The 15,798-nt window shown below is 37.6% G+C and overlaps 1 long non-coding RNA gene across 1 annotated transcript in view; it reads left to right on the top strand.

The window, feature by feature from the left end:
• LOC130232177 (uncharacterized) overlaps nt 1–3,935 on the top strand; it is a 33,880-nt gene extending 29,945 nt beyond the window's left edge. The window contains exon 3 of the long non-coding RNA XR_008838093.1: nt 3,808–3,935. This is a non-coding gene — a long non-coding RNA (uncharacterized LOC130232177). The remainder of the gene's footprint in view (nt 1–3,807) is intronic.
• Nucleotides 3,936–15,798: the final 11,863 nt, after the last annotated feature.

Here is a 15,798-nt window from a genome sequence, read left to right as displayed (position 1 = left end):
ACGTTCTGCCAGGAACGCGCTGATATTTTTCAATGAAAAATCTTGTGTAGCAGTATATGCTGCTCAGCAACACATATTTACCTGTTATAAAAGCACCTGTAACCTTTTGTTCCTGCAAACCCTTATGAAGATCGGAGACCATTTCCTTTTTCCATTACTATTTAACTCAATTACATTATAGAAATTGATTTTTGGGGTCAAACCTTAATTAATTTTGCTGAAAGAAAGCACATCTCTGTCTGTTTACATTTAATGCTGCTTCCCGGCAGTAAAAAAAGGGTGCTGTATTAAATCAAGAAATAAATGCAACCAGATCTAAACCAACAGCTTCCCTGAAAGGTTATCATGCGTGTTTACTTGACATGTCTTTGGACAGGTTGATCATAGCCACAGGCCTCAGCTTATCTTAGTTTGGAAAGGCCAAAAGAATTTGCATCCTCCAGACATATACTCGCCATCTTGGCAGGACGTATTCAGAAATACATGAAGAAAAAAATGATCAGATGATTTACAACTTTCTCTTCAGAATGGTTGCTTGAGCTTTATCTGAACTCTGATCAGTTGGCACTTTATCAAATGTATGATAAGTATTAGATGCCTGTGTCTGTGACACAATTTTGATAGTAAATATCTCCAATGTCATTCATGATGGCACAAGTATAGGTCTTCAGATCAGCCAGATGTTATTTCAGGGGTTTTGAACTTTCTGACTACTTCACAATGTTTATATTGCAAAATCATTTGAATATCATTGTGCAGTCAACACTATACCAATAAAAAGTAAATCCTCTGATGACAAAGCACAAAGTGACAAAATTAATAAAACAACTGAAATATATGTAGAAAGAAACTGCAATAAACACCTAATTTGAAAACATTGGAAGTGTCTTAGATGTTCTCTGTTATATGGCCAAACCAAAGAGCAAAGATTTTAGAAACTTTGTATTCGATTGCAAATTTCAAATTTTCTCCCTGATCATATTATTTCAGTCACCAGTTCATTAGGGTTAGGTTGATAGACGATGCCATTGTCCATCAGGCCCCGTTTACACTAATACGTCTTCGTTTTAAAATGGCATTTCTGAATGAAAATGATCCACGTCCACACTGTGTTTTACCTAGCATTTCTGAACAGCTCTTCATCCACACTATACCGCTGAAAACGTACATCACGTGACCACACACACACTCTGGCATGCACTTCAGCAGTAGATGCGCACGTCTGAGCTCCAGGCAGTTTGCGGGTGCTTTGAGCACAAAACCCAAGAGGGGTTTGTGTACGCCGGACTGAGTGAGTACGTCAGACAGTTTATCAAGGATTCATTATTAAAATATTATTTACTAAAGTTTGATAAATTACACGCACTAAAAGATTCTTACAAAATTCAGTGTGAAATTATATCTAATTAATTTTTGAAGCAAAGCGCTGCATTTTTTCAACCCTGAGATATTTACTTTCTGTCAAGGACATTCATGTCCTAAGATATTGTATGTGGAATTTAAGCCCCCTCATCCTCCATAGACAGCACACAAAAACACACAAAAATTCTCAAACCAGACCATATGCATTTAGTGGTTAAATCAAAATACTATTAATCTAAAAAAATACTTTTGTGCACACTCAAAACAAAAATAACAACAAAAACAACAGTTTATATAGGATACATATTCACAATCTCTGCGTACTAATGCGTAACCGCTAAATTAAACAAAGCACAGGTGCATCACATAGATGTCTATAGGCATATCTAAATAATCCATCAGAAGCATCATTGAGTCATTTACTTAACTACTTAATTTATAAAAGCTCATTTAGGGGCGGATTACACCGAACCCGATTTTTGCATTGAGAGGGGCATCTTTTGAACGGTTGATGGCCACGTGTCTTTTGCGTGCTGCTTATGCGCCCTGCGTGCCTTGCGTTTTTAACCACCTGCTGCACTTCACGTTTTTGCTGTTGTGGGCTGTGCGCATTACATCAGTCAGTACGTCAGTTGCGTCTTTTTCATTTCCAATTAAATGAAAGCAGAGATGGGGTTTCCATTGATGTGCTTGCAGTGTTTGTGTTGTCAAGATTACTACGGAGACTTTTAAAGATGGAGGAGAGACTAGTGGTCACAGTTTCAAGTTATCCAGATGGTTGGATGATTTGATCCTGTATGATTTTTTTTTAATAATATTGAATATCACAGTATTATTAAATATTACAATTACAACAATATCAACAGCAACACTCACGCACAATACGCAGCTGATTTAGCCGTTGCCTAGTGACATAAAAAAACGCACAGCACTTCTTTTTGTCTTGTTTAAAAAAAGGCAGTGTGGTGCAACATTTTTGTAACGTAAAAGCATGCTCGGTGTGATCGGGCCCTTGTTGAGTAACGAAGCAAATCCGTATGAATAAGTCACTGAATTTACCCAACTGATTTGAAAGAATAACACAAAACAAAACCTCTGCTGTACACTAAAAAATTACTTTTGCTGCTTGTTCAGAACACTTTAAAATGTTTTTTTTAACAACTTAATTATGTTCAACCTACTTAAATTGATCAAAATGATTAGGTTAACTTAATTGATTTGTTTCGGAACATGAAGGAATTGTTAAGCACTTTTTACAGTGTATGTTGTGTCACAAAAGTTATGCTGTTGTTCATGGAGTAAACATAACTGCCCTTTTTGTATATTGTTATGGTCATTCTTGTCTATTATTGAAAGCAATATCACTCTGTTGCACTGCGTCCTTGTTGCAAGTCTTCAGTATTGCTTATGGAGCTGCTGTAAAACATTGTTTGCAGCCTTCACCATTATGCAGTTTAGTTCATAATAACTGATGTAGGTGGTGATAGTTCATATTCAGTAGGACAGATATTAGTAATCACAGGCTATTATACGGCAAGTACTGTGAATTGTGGAATATGCCCTGCGATTATGATCTTATTGGTGTTGGAGGGCAGAAAGAGGACAGGGATTGGCTCGTAAACTTGTCTGGCATGGTAATGGACTATGATAATGCTATTGATGACAGCATAATGTGTCCATGAATTAAATAAGATCTGTGATGATATTTGTTCAGCTCTTTCATGAACTGCCTTGCGGACAAAAGAGCACACTGAGGCAATGGGGCAAGAAAGAGATCAGAGAGAGGCCGAGAAAGAAAGACGAAATAGAAGAGGATGACGTAAAGGAACAAGACAGAGAAGGGAGAAAAGAGTGATATGGACAAATCTGTCAGGACTTGTTGGCATTGTAAAGGTCAAACGAATGGTCAGGACTATAGTCTGTGAGTTCTGCATGTCCAAGCAAAGCATGGCACAGTCACCTGCGTTACTTAAGAGTTTGCAGGAGCTTTTTGGCAGGCTGCGAAAACTTTTTTAAATGGTCTCAGGGGTGAAGGCCTATATGTTGAGGAGAAGAGCAGAGGCCTGTTTCTATCTCTCAATCTGTGCCTCTCAATCCCAATCACAGGCACATTGTTCTCATCATGTTGTGGAAAAGGCTTTTGACAGGGCACAGTGATGAATCACCCACGCCAGTCTTTCAGCGAGGGAAATAGAGTGAGTGAGAGAGAGAGAGAGAGAGAGAGAGAGAGAGAGAGAGAGAGAGAGAGAGAGAGAGAGAGAGAGAGAGAGCGACAGGGCCTCACAATATAAGGCCGGCAGAGAAGAAGGAGAAAAGAGAGAAAAAAAAAAAACATCAACCGCACAACATTCAATTCATTTCTGTACCTCTTTCATGTCTGGCTCTTTTCATTGGTGCGACGGTGTTTTAAAGTTATTCTCTGCTTCTTCTTTTCTTCCCCTTCAGGATCAGCTTGAGCAAATAGCGAGAGGCAGAGGCTGAAAGAGGAAGTGCTTTTACCTGGGCAGAGGTGCTGAAGGCCATGAGCTCCCTGTTATGTTGGAGACTCTTAGAAAAACAAACGTTAAAAAGGCGCAGATCCATTACTGATGAGCTACTAATGTCTTTCAGAGTGTCAGAGCCTTACAAAGAGAAAGCATATTTCTTAGCATAGTTATATAGTGACATAAAACTGTTAGAAATCCAGTGTCTTCTTTGTTTGTTTTAAGCTATTTTTAGAAAGCACAGATGAAGCAAAAGCTTCAACTAAGTGAACATCCTATAAGCACAATTAGTGAACAATTAGTGAATTAATAAGTAAATAAACAATTGTCTTTCCATTTTTTACTAATTGAAAATCTTGCAAATCTATTTAAATGGTTGTAAATGATATATTAGTTTAAAATAAATGCTAGTGATAAATAGTGAATGAAAATAATACAGCATATAATTTGAGTATTTGTATATTAGTGTGTCTGTGGACAAAACATTGCTTTTTTATCTAATGAGGACATTTTTGGGTCAAGATAGAAAACATACATCATACCAAATGTTTTTTGTTAATTCTTAGAAATTGCAAAGATAGTGGAATTGATTAAGATTCATTAAATTAATGTTCAAAACTGTAGTATCAGTAACATTATACAACAGTAACATTGTTATAAGCATCTTTATTTCAATAAAATTATGTTTATTGGAGCTTTCTATAAACCCCTTTTACCGTGTTCAAAATGATAATATTTTAATTATTTATCTATTTTAATATATTTTAATAAATAATATTTTAATTATTAATTTATTTATCAATTAAACTGAAATGTCTGAAAAAAGTTTCATTGTGTGCTTTCAGTGTTTAAATGGCTGTAACATGGAAGGTGATATTTACATTTTTGGCAATATTTACTATTGCAATCTTTAATCTAGTTTATGCAGTATGCATGATCATAAGTGTCACAATCATCAGAAATCTATTCCATTCAAATGAAAGGACTACAATCCTGTCATCATATGGACTACAAATCCTGTCATGCACACACACCTGTTCCAGTTCTCCTTTGATTACACACATACAACTGGGAGCTGCTCAAAAATCGATTACACAGACTATACTGTACATACAGCACCCCCCCCCCACACACACATAGACTTTGCTGAGTCTTGTTGGTGTTTATCTCTGGTAACATTTCTAAGCATTTATCCAGTCTAGTATTTCCTTGTATCAATCCTTGCCATGTGTTCCGTGTCTTGATTCCTAGCTGTCTAGCCTGACTATTTGCCTGTTTAGATTATAACTTTGGATTGCCTGTATGCTTCTGTTTTGCTCCAATGTTGACCATTGCCTGCATGAACATTCTCTGTTGAATAAAGTACTGCATGTGGATCCTCAACTGTTGCCAGCATCCTCAGTTACAATAAGCGACTTCCAAAAACAATTTTGAATGTTAGTTTAAATTGATAATAAAAAAATCATTAACAAAAATCATATTACAATATTACGTCTCCTAACAAATTATTGAAACCCTCATAAATCTTTCAACTTCACTTTCATTGAGATGATCAGGATGTCCTGTGCTGATGTGTAAGATGTAGGAGGAACCATAGCTTACAGCACAATTATAGAGCAGCGTGACTGCGGGAGGAGCCAGACTCAAACCACATGCTTCCACCACACCTCCTCAAACCCCAGACTAAACAACATGTGCCGATTGACAAGCCCTAAAATTCACTAGGCCTTCCTATTCTCGGCCTGCTGCCAACAAAGTATCCTGCTTATTAGTCGGCTAATTTCAACATACGCTGGACCTTTAAACAAGCCCAAAACCTTAAAGCCAATCAAAAATAAATGCTCTATAATAAGACACAGTGTGATGCATAGTGAACTTCTCCTTGCCAAGTGCCCCAGGTCATACCTTTTTTGTTAACCAACTGAGTAATTATGCACTTTATTCTTGGGCTATAAAAGTGAAAAGTTTTTGCACCGGGTTGAGTTGGGCTGTGTTGATGAATGGGGCTTTAGACGTAGCCGGGCTAGTTAAAGCATGCGCACTGCACATAAACAGGAAACGGGTCCAGGTCCCGAATGCCACAGCTGTGGGTTCGCCTAGCGCTTTGTGATCAGATACATATACATATTTCATATCCATTCAGCTCTAATCTCCCAGCCCCGAGATGGATTCTGTTTGGAAAGCCAGTGCAAACATTGCAAAACAAAAACGAGCGCTGATAATGGTCACGACTTCCGAAACTTTTGCGAAACCCAGCAAGACTGCTGAGTTGTTTTGATGGCTCGTCTGAATCGACCTGTTGGGTGCTTTTTTGTGTGAGAAAGATACTGCGCATATAAAGGCCAACGAGGACGATGAGAGCAGTAGGTTAAAAAGTGAGACGCACCCTTGGCTGAGTGGGTTAGAGGGACTGACACCTGGGCAAACACTGCAGAAAGACTCATCTGTCATCGGCTCTGAGAACGAGCTCGAAACTCAGCCGCTTTTGTCGAGCCACAACAAAGAAGAACATATGAATTAATTTAATACTTTGCATTCGGCGGTCTCTGAGTTGGAGTTCTTTTAAAAACCAATACTATGGGTCAATAAACATCATAAATTACTGGAGTCGACGTCTTTGGACTTGAAGTTGATCTCCTCTCGTCTTCATTCGACATGTCCAAGACATACACAGTCATTATCCTTTACGTCTTACCTCCATTTCAGACTCTGAATTTGAGATTAAGTCAGACACAGTAGGAGATTACTAAAACGTCTGAAATTGATGACATGTTTGTGTTCTTTGTGCTTAGTGTTTTGTGATGCATACTTGGGGGCTGAGGAAAACTCTTGTGTGGCTGGGAATGCTAAGCCATTAAGGCCTGGATTCCATGGTGAGCTCAGAGCCGCACGGACTGTGAGTGTCACAATTACAAAAATCAGAGTATTAGCGGACACACTAACACCCCTTAGCCTTATTCAATCGAAATGCTTACGCAGAGTCCGCTGACAAAAGAGTCATTGTATGGAACCATATTCCAGTGGATATTCCATTAAACCAGGATGTCATTCAGTTGTAGGGATACACAGACATCAAAACAATTAACACATAAAATAGCTGTAATCGAATGTGTCTTTTTTTAAATATATTTTTATGAATATAGCAGAGAGTCTGTAAGATGAAACATTACTTCACCCATATTTTGACATTTTATTTTCACAAATGTTGTTTGACACATTAAACACCAACTTAAATTTGCATTAAATATGAAAATACCAATTGAGCGCATGCAACGAACAATAGTATAAGTCTAAAAAAAATTAAATGAGATAACCATGTGACATTAATTGTATGTGTGAACTTTGTTTACAGAAACAGTTTGGGGATATTTTCACTTGACCAAGAGTCTACATTTTAAACATTAAAATAGCTTCACACGGAAAAACTGTTTATGAGATGCCGTCTGCTGTAATGTCCGCTTCATTAAAAGGCAAATCCTCTGCAAAAAAAGGAGAGCCGACATGAACAAATGGAAGGGCAGAGTAAGGAAGGCTTTAAAGGATGCTGGGAAACCATATTTGAATCAAAAAGACAAACAAAACCAGGAAAAAAATACACTAAAAGAGGTGAGTGGAAGAACTGTATATGAGATGTGATCTCTCTCTCTATCTGAATACGATGAGAAGCGCTAAACAGCACAAAAACTGTTAACCTATCGAAATAAACCACATACCATATATAATGAAGCTGTATCAATGCATATTTCCTGCCAGTCCTGTGTAAACTACGGTAAGAAGAGTTCATTTGTTTATATATTTATTTGTATCGTGAGATGACGGATCACGAGAACAGTTTGAAGTAGTATTTACACCAGTGCACCTGTGTATGTTTCTAAACAAACGACAATATTTAGCTATGATGTATGTCTGCATTTTATTTATTTATTTTGTTTATTTATTTATTGTTTGTTGTTAATAATTGATTGTTATTGCCTGTACTGTAAGAAGATCTATGTATTGTACATTGTTCACACTGTATTTTCTGTTTTTATAATAATAATAATAATAATATTAATTATAATAAACTTGAAAGAAATGCTTAATACTATCTTGAAGTTTCTGTTACTGTATTAAAACTGAGATGAAGGAATCAGATCTTTTGTGGTTTAAAGTGATACTATGAATTGGAGTTATTCTGTTATTCCACACTAACTGGACATATACCGCACTTCTACATTTGAGAAATATAAATCACAATAACTTTAGATTTTTAATACCGAAAATTTTATCTCCTAATTATAAACAAATTTCGAGAGGATCACCTGCTTATGATGGTTCACAGCTGTTCCAGCATTAGCTCATGACTAATTATCCTATCAGACCATTCTTAACTCACTATAAATAACCAGAGTTTTCTCATCTCAATATCTTTGTCCTCCTTTCCCTCCTTTCAAACAGGCGACACGGTGGCCAGTGATTAACACTGTTGCCTCATAGCAAGAATGCCCCTGGTTTAAATTCCCTTCCAAACCAGGCGACATTTCTATGCTGAGTTTTGCTCGTTCTCCCCATGCTTGTGTGGGTTTTCCCCGGGTCCTCCGGTTTCCTCCCACAGTTCAAAAACAAACACCCTAAACAATTAATTCAAAATGTTTTTAGCCAAGCTCTGAGTACACCTTTTCTCAGCATCCATATCTGATACTTAGCTACAATAAGCAAGGGGGGAGTCATCGAGATCTACCTGAGCTCAAACTCCCCTCTCGCCCTGCATCTTATAAGCTCAGAGCTTTCTCCCGGGACAGCATGCCAAACAAGCTTTATTATCAATCATCAGCTAAGTGTGAACTCTTGAATACTACTACTACTACTACTAATAATAATACTAATAATTATAATAATAATAATACTTATTATTATTGTTGGGCATCACGGGGGCGCAGTGCGTAGCACAATCACCTCACAGCAAGAAGGTGGCTGGTTCGAGCCCCAGCTGGGTCAGTTGGCATTTCTGTGTGGAGTTTGCATGTTCTCCCCGTGTTCGCTATTTCTCCACAGTCCAAAGACATGCAGTACAGGTGAATTGAATAAGCTAAATTGGCCGTAGGGTATGAGTGTGAAAGAGTGTGTTTCCCAGTGTTGGGTTGCAGCTGGAAGGGCACCCGCTGCGTAAAACATATGCTGATAAGTTGGCAGGTCATTCCGCTGTGGTGACCCCTAATTAATAAAGGCTCTAAAGAAAATGAATTAATTAATTATTATTGTTGTTGTTATCATTATTATGATAATCATTATTACAAATGGCCTAACTTTATCTCATTTGAATACACAATTCTAACCTGCATCAGAAAAAGAGTGGAATTGTGTCCTTGTGTATAAAACAAGATCTCTTCACCTCATGATTTGATGTAGAAAACCCCAAAATGACTAAGAAATAAGTATTGGATGTATTCAGCAAATATGATGCAGGACAGTGTTATTATTACTGTTCTTGTTACTATTATTACTAGATTTTAAGGCCATATCAGACATGTATCTAAAATAAAAATATGTCATTTTCCAATAATCATCAGTGTCAAGTACAATCACAACCTTCTCAAATTCCCAAAAGAGCTTCTGCATATGATATGAGCACCAATATGTTAGCGGCTGACTGTGACACAGAGTTGAACATAAATCAGCTAAGCACATCAGAGAATGAGCTTCAGAGACATTTCCATGGCAACACATGCATTGAAATGGCAGAGACTGATTGTTTTCTGTCAAAGGCCAGCAACATGGACAGAAAACCTTGAGACCACGTCGACTAGCGCCGTGTGGAGGCTTTCACTTCTCACCAGCTAAGAAGACGCACAGCACTAGCACCGCTGTGCATGTAGAAAGGAAACTCTAAGCTGTTTAAGTCAGCCAGTAATCCAGCTATGAGTGCAATGTGACATGACCACTGGGGACAATGAGGCCATGCTCATTCATTCATTGTCCCGCCAACTTGATATCATCCCCATGCTTGCTAAATCTGCTGCCAGCAGAGCGATGGGCTTCTTAACATCATTATTAATATGTTTAGAATAATCGGTGTCTTCATTACACCCTAAAGCTGCGGTAACAGGATTTTTCTTCTCGCTGATATGCACACAAAATCCTCAGAATGGCTGTCAGATTAAGGCTTTTCTGTGAATGAATGTCTCCTCCATTCTTAAGATCTGTATTCAGCAATTATTTAGATTCTTGAACCTGAGTCACAATTCAACTCCAGAGGAAAGAGGGGAAACTACACCCCCTATAGCCGCTAGTGATGTTTTAACAGCAACTGAGATATATAGGTGCAAATATTAATTTACTTAGGTCCAAGAAGTGCTACGTGAGAAGCGTTTTATGAATATTTATTATACATACTTGGTCAGTATATATTACCAATAGAGTAAGGACAAATACAAACACTAGTATTTTATTGTAGCTATTAAGAATGAGGCAAATCTTTACAGTTGAACAGTGAACTTTCATTCACACGATCGATAACTTTCCAATGGAGTTTAGCTTAAGACAACAACATTATAAAACTATATTAGCTAACAAGAAGAAATATACATTGAATGTTGCTCTTTAGCTACTAACTTCCTGATATTTGCATTAAACAAGTTGGAATGACCTAAAAACTATGGCAATTGTCAAAAGCAATGAAAATAAACAGGAACAGTGGAAATGTTGAGTGACAAAAAGTAAAAGGTTTTCATTACAAGAATGTGGACAGAGTGGAGTTTTAAAAAAAAAATCACAATAAAAATGTCTAATTAAGAGGACATTTCCACTATAAGCATTAGCGTTTAGAATGAAAGCAAATTAAGAATTAAAATGCCTTTAATGACTAAAATGATTATTGGTGAATAAAAGGAGTCCAGTGCTGAGTCATTTGGTGCAGCTTTGATATGCAGTACAAGCACAAACAGGAGCAAGCTTTTAAAAGTTAGCATGAGGATTAACACCCCTCCTATGGTAAATCTCTGTACTGCATGGCAATAAATCATTCCACTTAATTTCATTACATTTTCCATTAATCCACAGCTTTTTTGGCAGTCAAAATATTTTGTCTTAATGGTTTCCATACAGATTAAAAGCTTTGCTTTTGCCCTTGTGAAAGTTTGAAATGAATGAGATTTAAGGAATTTCAGGAATCCTTAAATAATGAAATGCATTTTATTCTAAATATACCATTAGAAGCTCTGTTATGACATTCATCCCTCTGGGAGTGTTTCTAATTTGAGAAGACACAATCAAATGACTTCTTAAAATCTTAAAATGTGGGTTAGCCAAATCATGATCAGATTAACTGAGCAGTCAAAGTTTCACAGGCTCTTCCTAAGCAGAAGTCATGTGATTACAAATGCTGAAAAACTGTTACTGGATGGGTTTGGGATTTCTATCACAAACCTCCTGCAGTTCCACACAGAGCCCCTAGGACATTACACACAAGTATAATTAGTATAATTACATTTCATTTCACAAGCCATTTTGGCATGTTTTCAAAAATAAGGTCAATGTTTGTTAAATGGTCACTAATGGTGGAAATGTCAAATGGGTTTTTTTAGCCAAAAATAACGTGCCTATACAGAAACTGACTTTCAAGCTACATTTATTTCTTCTACATTCAAAGTGTATCCCATTGCAAAAAGCCTGTCAGCTTAATATCCGAACTTATTATTTTGATGGGCTCCCAACAAATATTCTGCTGAACGTAAACAACCTAACAGTCTACAAATACTCTATTAATAATGTTGACTCTATGCTACTTAAGTGGCGACATGGTAGCTCAATGTGTAGCACTTTCACCGCATGGCAAGAAGGTCAGTGGTTCGAGCCCCGGCTGGGTCAGTTGCCAACTCAACATGTGTGGAGTTTGCATGTTCTCCCCGTGTTCACGTGGGTTTCCTCAGGGTGCTCCGGTTTCCCCCACAGTCCAAAGACATACACTATAGGTGAATTGACCAAGCTAAATTGGCCAGAGTGTATGAGTGTGCGCATGTGAGAGTGTGTGTTTCCCAGTGCTGGGTTGCAGCTGGAAGAGCATCCGCTGCGTAAAACATATGCTGGATAAGTTGGCGGTTCATTCCGCTGTGGTGACCCCTGATTAATAAAGGGACTAAGCTGAAAAGAAAATGAATGAATGAATGAAAAAATGAATGAATGAATGTTACTTACTGTAGGTCGCATTCACATTACGTGGTTCAAGAAACCCAAATTCCAATTTATTGCTGATACAAAAATTTGCGGGAAAATACATGGATTCTGATTTTGTCAGATAAGATAAAGACCTTCATATAAATTTGACATACCCACAAAAAAGTGGGTTTGTGTATATACGTACATATACCTTGAGTTTCTTTGCTGCATGTATAATGAAAATGTCAACATAGGCTCACTGGAAATAAGTACTTTAGCCTACATTTTTGTGAAACCGCAAAAACGTACTTCAACATATGTTTAACTGCAGTTTCTAGGTTAAATGAATGGTGTGGGGCAGTATGAGGCCAACAATTTTGTTCCTTTTCACACTGATTTACAGGGCCACATTATCAATGAAAGAAGGATTGCTTAGCACAAAACAACTTAATGTCTATGATTTGTAATGAACACATTTGTCTACATATGGACAATTTTTTTTGGCATGGCCAGTTTGTTTAGTTGCTCACTTCGTACTGTTTTACTTGTGATGTAGAGTGCTTGGGTTCGAGTCTGGTGAAGCACGGTTCCACAAAAGAGATAAAAGCAAAGTATAATCAAGGTAAAACTACATAGTTGCAGTATTTATCTTTAAATTTGATTTTGTTGATTGAGTTTAGGAAAGAATTTAGGTCAGTGGTTCGCTGGCCTACGTGATCTGTACGACAAGCGCGAAGGACATAAACGAAATAAATAAATGAAACATGTACCCTAAGTAACATATTCAGATTTGTACACAGCACCATCTAGTGGGTGTTTCATCTGAAATGTGCAAGAAAACACATTTTTGTTTTCGCGAATTCGCCAGAGGTCGCTGTGTACGCTGTTTGAGATCTCAAATTTTCCTCGCGAGTGCCATTCTCACCTGCTGTTCTCGCGTAAACCCACCAGAGGCCGCTGTCAACTCACTTTTTGACAGACTTTCTGACTGACTGAGCGAACGATCGGCTGACCCACCCTCCCCCTTCCCTAAACCCAACCAATTTTATCGATTGACCCGCCCACTCACTTCCCTTAAAGAGCCCATATTATACATGAAATAGGGTCATAGGTTTCAAATCTCCCTGGTTTGCGCGCGTAACTACTGGCGAGGCTTGTGTTTCGTGGCTGCGTCATCGCGAAACACCTAATGACTCGTTATCAAGACGACTCGTTTGAAGCACTATGAGTCGACTCTTTTATAGATGAATCAATAGTTTTAAACACTGTACACTTACAGATTTAAGCCTTAGCTGGATATTTCACTTCACTTAGAGCTGTGTTACACACTACATGGAAGGGCATTTTCAAAAACCCATAATATGGGCTCTTTAACTCAACCAACACATTTCAAAAGCAATCCAAAAAAATAAAAGTCCTCGTCTGATTTTTTTTTTTACCACGTTTTCAGATTTTACCACATTCTCCCGCTGCTATTCACTTGTTTGTTTCATATTTTGGATTCTGTTTTTGTCTTACCTGCTTTCTGGAACCCCGTAGCGTTCGTTTAAAAAAAATGAAATGCAGCCATACGTACCTCCGCCTACGTAATTCGCTGTCTCCAGAAACGTCCACACGGCTACGTTTTTACAATGAGCCTGTGTTGCAATCAATTCACATGTCTTTGGACTGTGGGGCAAACCGGAGCACCTGGAGGAAACCCACTCCAACACAGGGAGAACATGCAAACTCCACATAGAAATGCCAACTGACCCAGCCAGGGCTCAAACCAGTGACCTTCTTGCTGTGTGGCGATCGTGCTACCCGCCGTGATGCCTATAATATATTTATGTATTACATACAAATTCTATTGTTTTGTTACATTTATTTTACCCCCTTTATCCATTGATTATTCGCAGTAGTCTTCATGCATCACTCCAATTAAACACAAAACCCGGAAAAGAGCTACCTCACCATAGTCTGATGTGAAGTTAAAATACTAGCATCTTACAGAATGTCTCTGTTTGCTGTGAAAATAATCAAAGACTAGGATCCCGCATACACCTCTGCATTAACCATAACTATCTGTCTTCATCTCAACCACAGTGTGAGGTAGCATGTGAACTGCAATTTAAAGATGACAGCAGGAATGGGAATCTCTCCTAATGGCTAGATGGGCATTGCTGATTGGGAGCACTCCCTTGTCTCCAGCTCAAGAAACCAGTCATAAAAGGATTGGATCCTCAGACTGCATTGGCAAATAATAATTAACTCCCCTTTGGTCTCACAGACGCAAGCAATAATTGACAAGGCAGATCTAAAGACCTTAAAAGACACTTCACCGTGTTCTTATGATGGATTAACATCTGAAAGGCATCCCAATAGAACGTTATTCAGAATACTTGTAATATTTCAGCAGGTGAAGTGTTTGAGAAGAAAACAAAAGGACATTTAGCCTTGTAGTGTGTATAGTCTACTGCCATATATCCTGTTATCATAAATCATGCAGAGCAGAATGTCAAAATTTGTGTTACTGGGAAAATTAACTCTAACAGAAGAATGTCAAAAGCATAATGAAGAGAAAGCGTGTGTGTTTGTGTGTGTGTGTGGCAAGACAATATAACAGAAGTCATGATTCTCTATAGCAGAGATGCCCAAAAGTTGGCCAATGGTAATCTTTGATTTGGCCCACCATCCCATTTTAAAAGACAGGGAGAATGTTGGAAAGGTGGTTGGGGCAAATGCCTTTGATGGAGATTGTTATTTTAATTTTAATGTAGGCATGGGACGATAACCATTTTCAAGGTATACCGCAGTTTGGAATAGTCAAGGTTAGTCAAGCCAAAATGTTCTGCTATACCATTCCTAAGGTTTGTGTGAGATTTTTTTAAATGACATTTTTTAGGAAAACAGTTTTTCCAGCAGAAAAAATATCCAAAGATGCTGTTTTAAATTGTAATGTAATCAGTGTTTTAGAAACTAATGAAGACAGCAGAAGTCAATGATTCATTTGAATTATTTAACCTGGCATGTTTACTGCTCTAAAATATTATAAATGTTTCTCAAAATAGAATATATTGTGCTCAAAGGGGAATTTCATTTTTGTTTTTTACCCAGCTGATTAAAAAGAGCATATTTAAGAGCAGTAATCACAATACCTTGAAACCGTGGTATTTTTATCCAAGTTTATCATTCCGTCAGAATCTTAGACCAGCCCATGCCTATTTTAATGTAACCCTCTTTGTTTTATTGCTGAGCTACAAAAAAAAGCCAACTGAAATTAAATGTTTCAATGAAATGTTGTACATGAATCAGACTTTTAAAATGTAAAAGCTGTCACTTGACAAAAAGCAATGGTAAAGACATCGGCAAGCAAATAAAGGCAGTAACAGGGTGACTAGTGTTTTCATCATTGAGCTCCATAGTGTTATAAATGGTACTGTTTATGTTTTTACTGTAATAAGTTCATTATAATATGTAAAGAATTATACTGCATTAGTCAATATGATTTAAAACAAAAAATTTCAAGCTATTTTTAAATATCTACAAATAAATTAGCAAACTACCCATGGCAAATTTAATGTAATATGGTGTGATATATTCGGTTTGGTTTATAATCGGGCCACATCTCTCAATCAAGTTTGGTATTTGGCCCTATATAAAAAAAGATTTGGGCACCCCTGCTCTATAGAGAGAGATGAACACAGATGCTCTTGCTCTCCTTATACGGTTTGTACATTTTATCATCTCCTCGGCAGAGGTGTGTCACTGCACTGTTCTCAATCTGATCTGACAGAGTGCTGGTGTTTTCAGTGATACAACATCTTAGCAAAGTGCTCCA

The sequence above is a fragment of the Danio aesculapii genome, chromosome 7 (genome assembly GCF_903798145.1).
Source record: "Danio aesculapii chromosome 7, fDanAes4.1, whole genome shotgun sequence".
NCBI lineage: Eukaryota > Metazoa > Chordata > Actinopteri > Cypriniformes > Danionidae > Danio > Danio aesculapii.
Note: the sequence above shows the minus strand (reverse complement) of the source record. Positions and strands in the feature narration are given on the sequence as shown.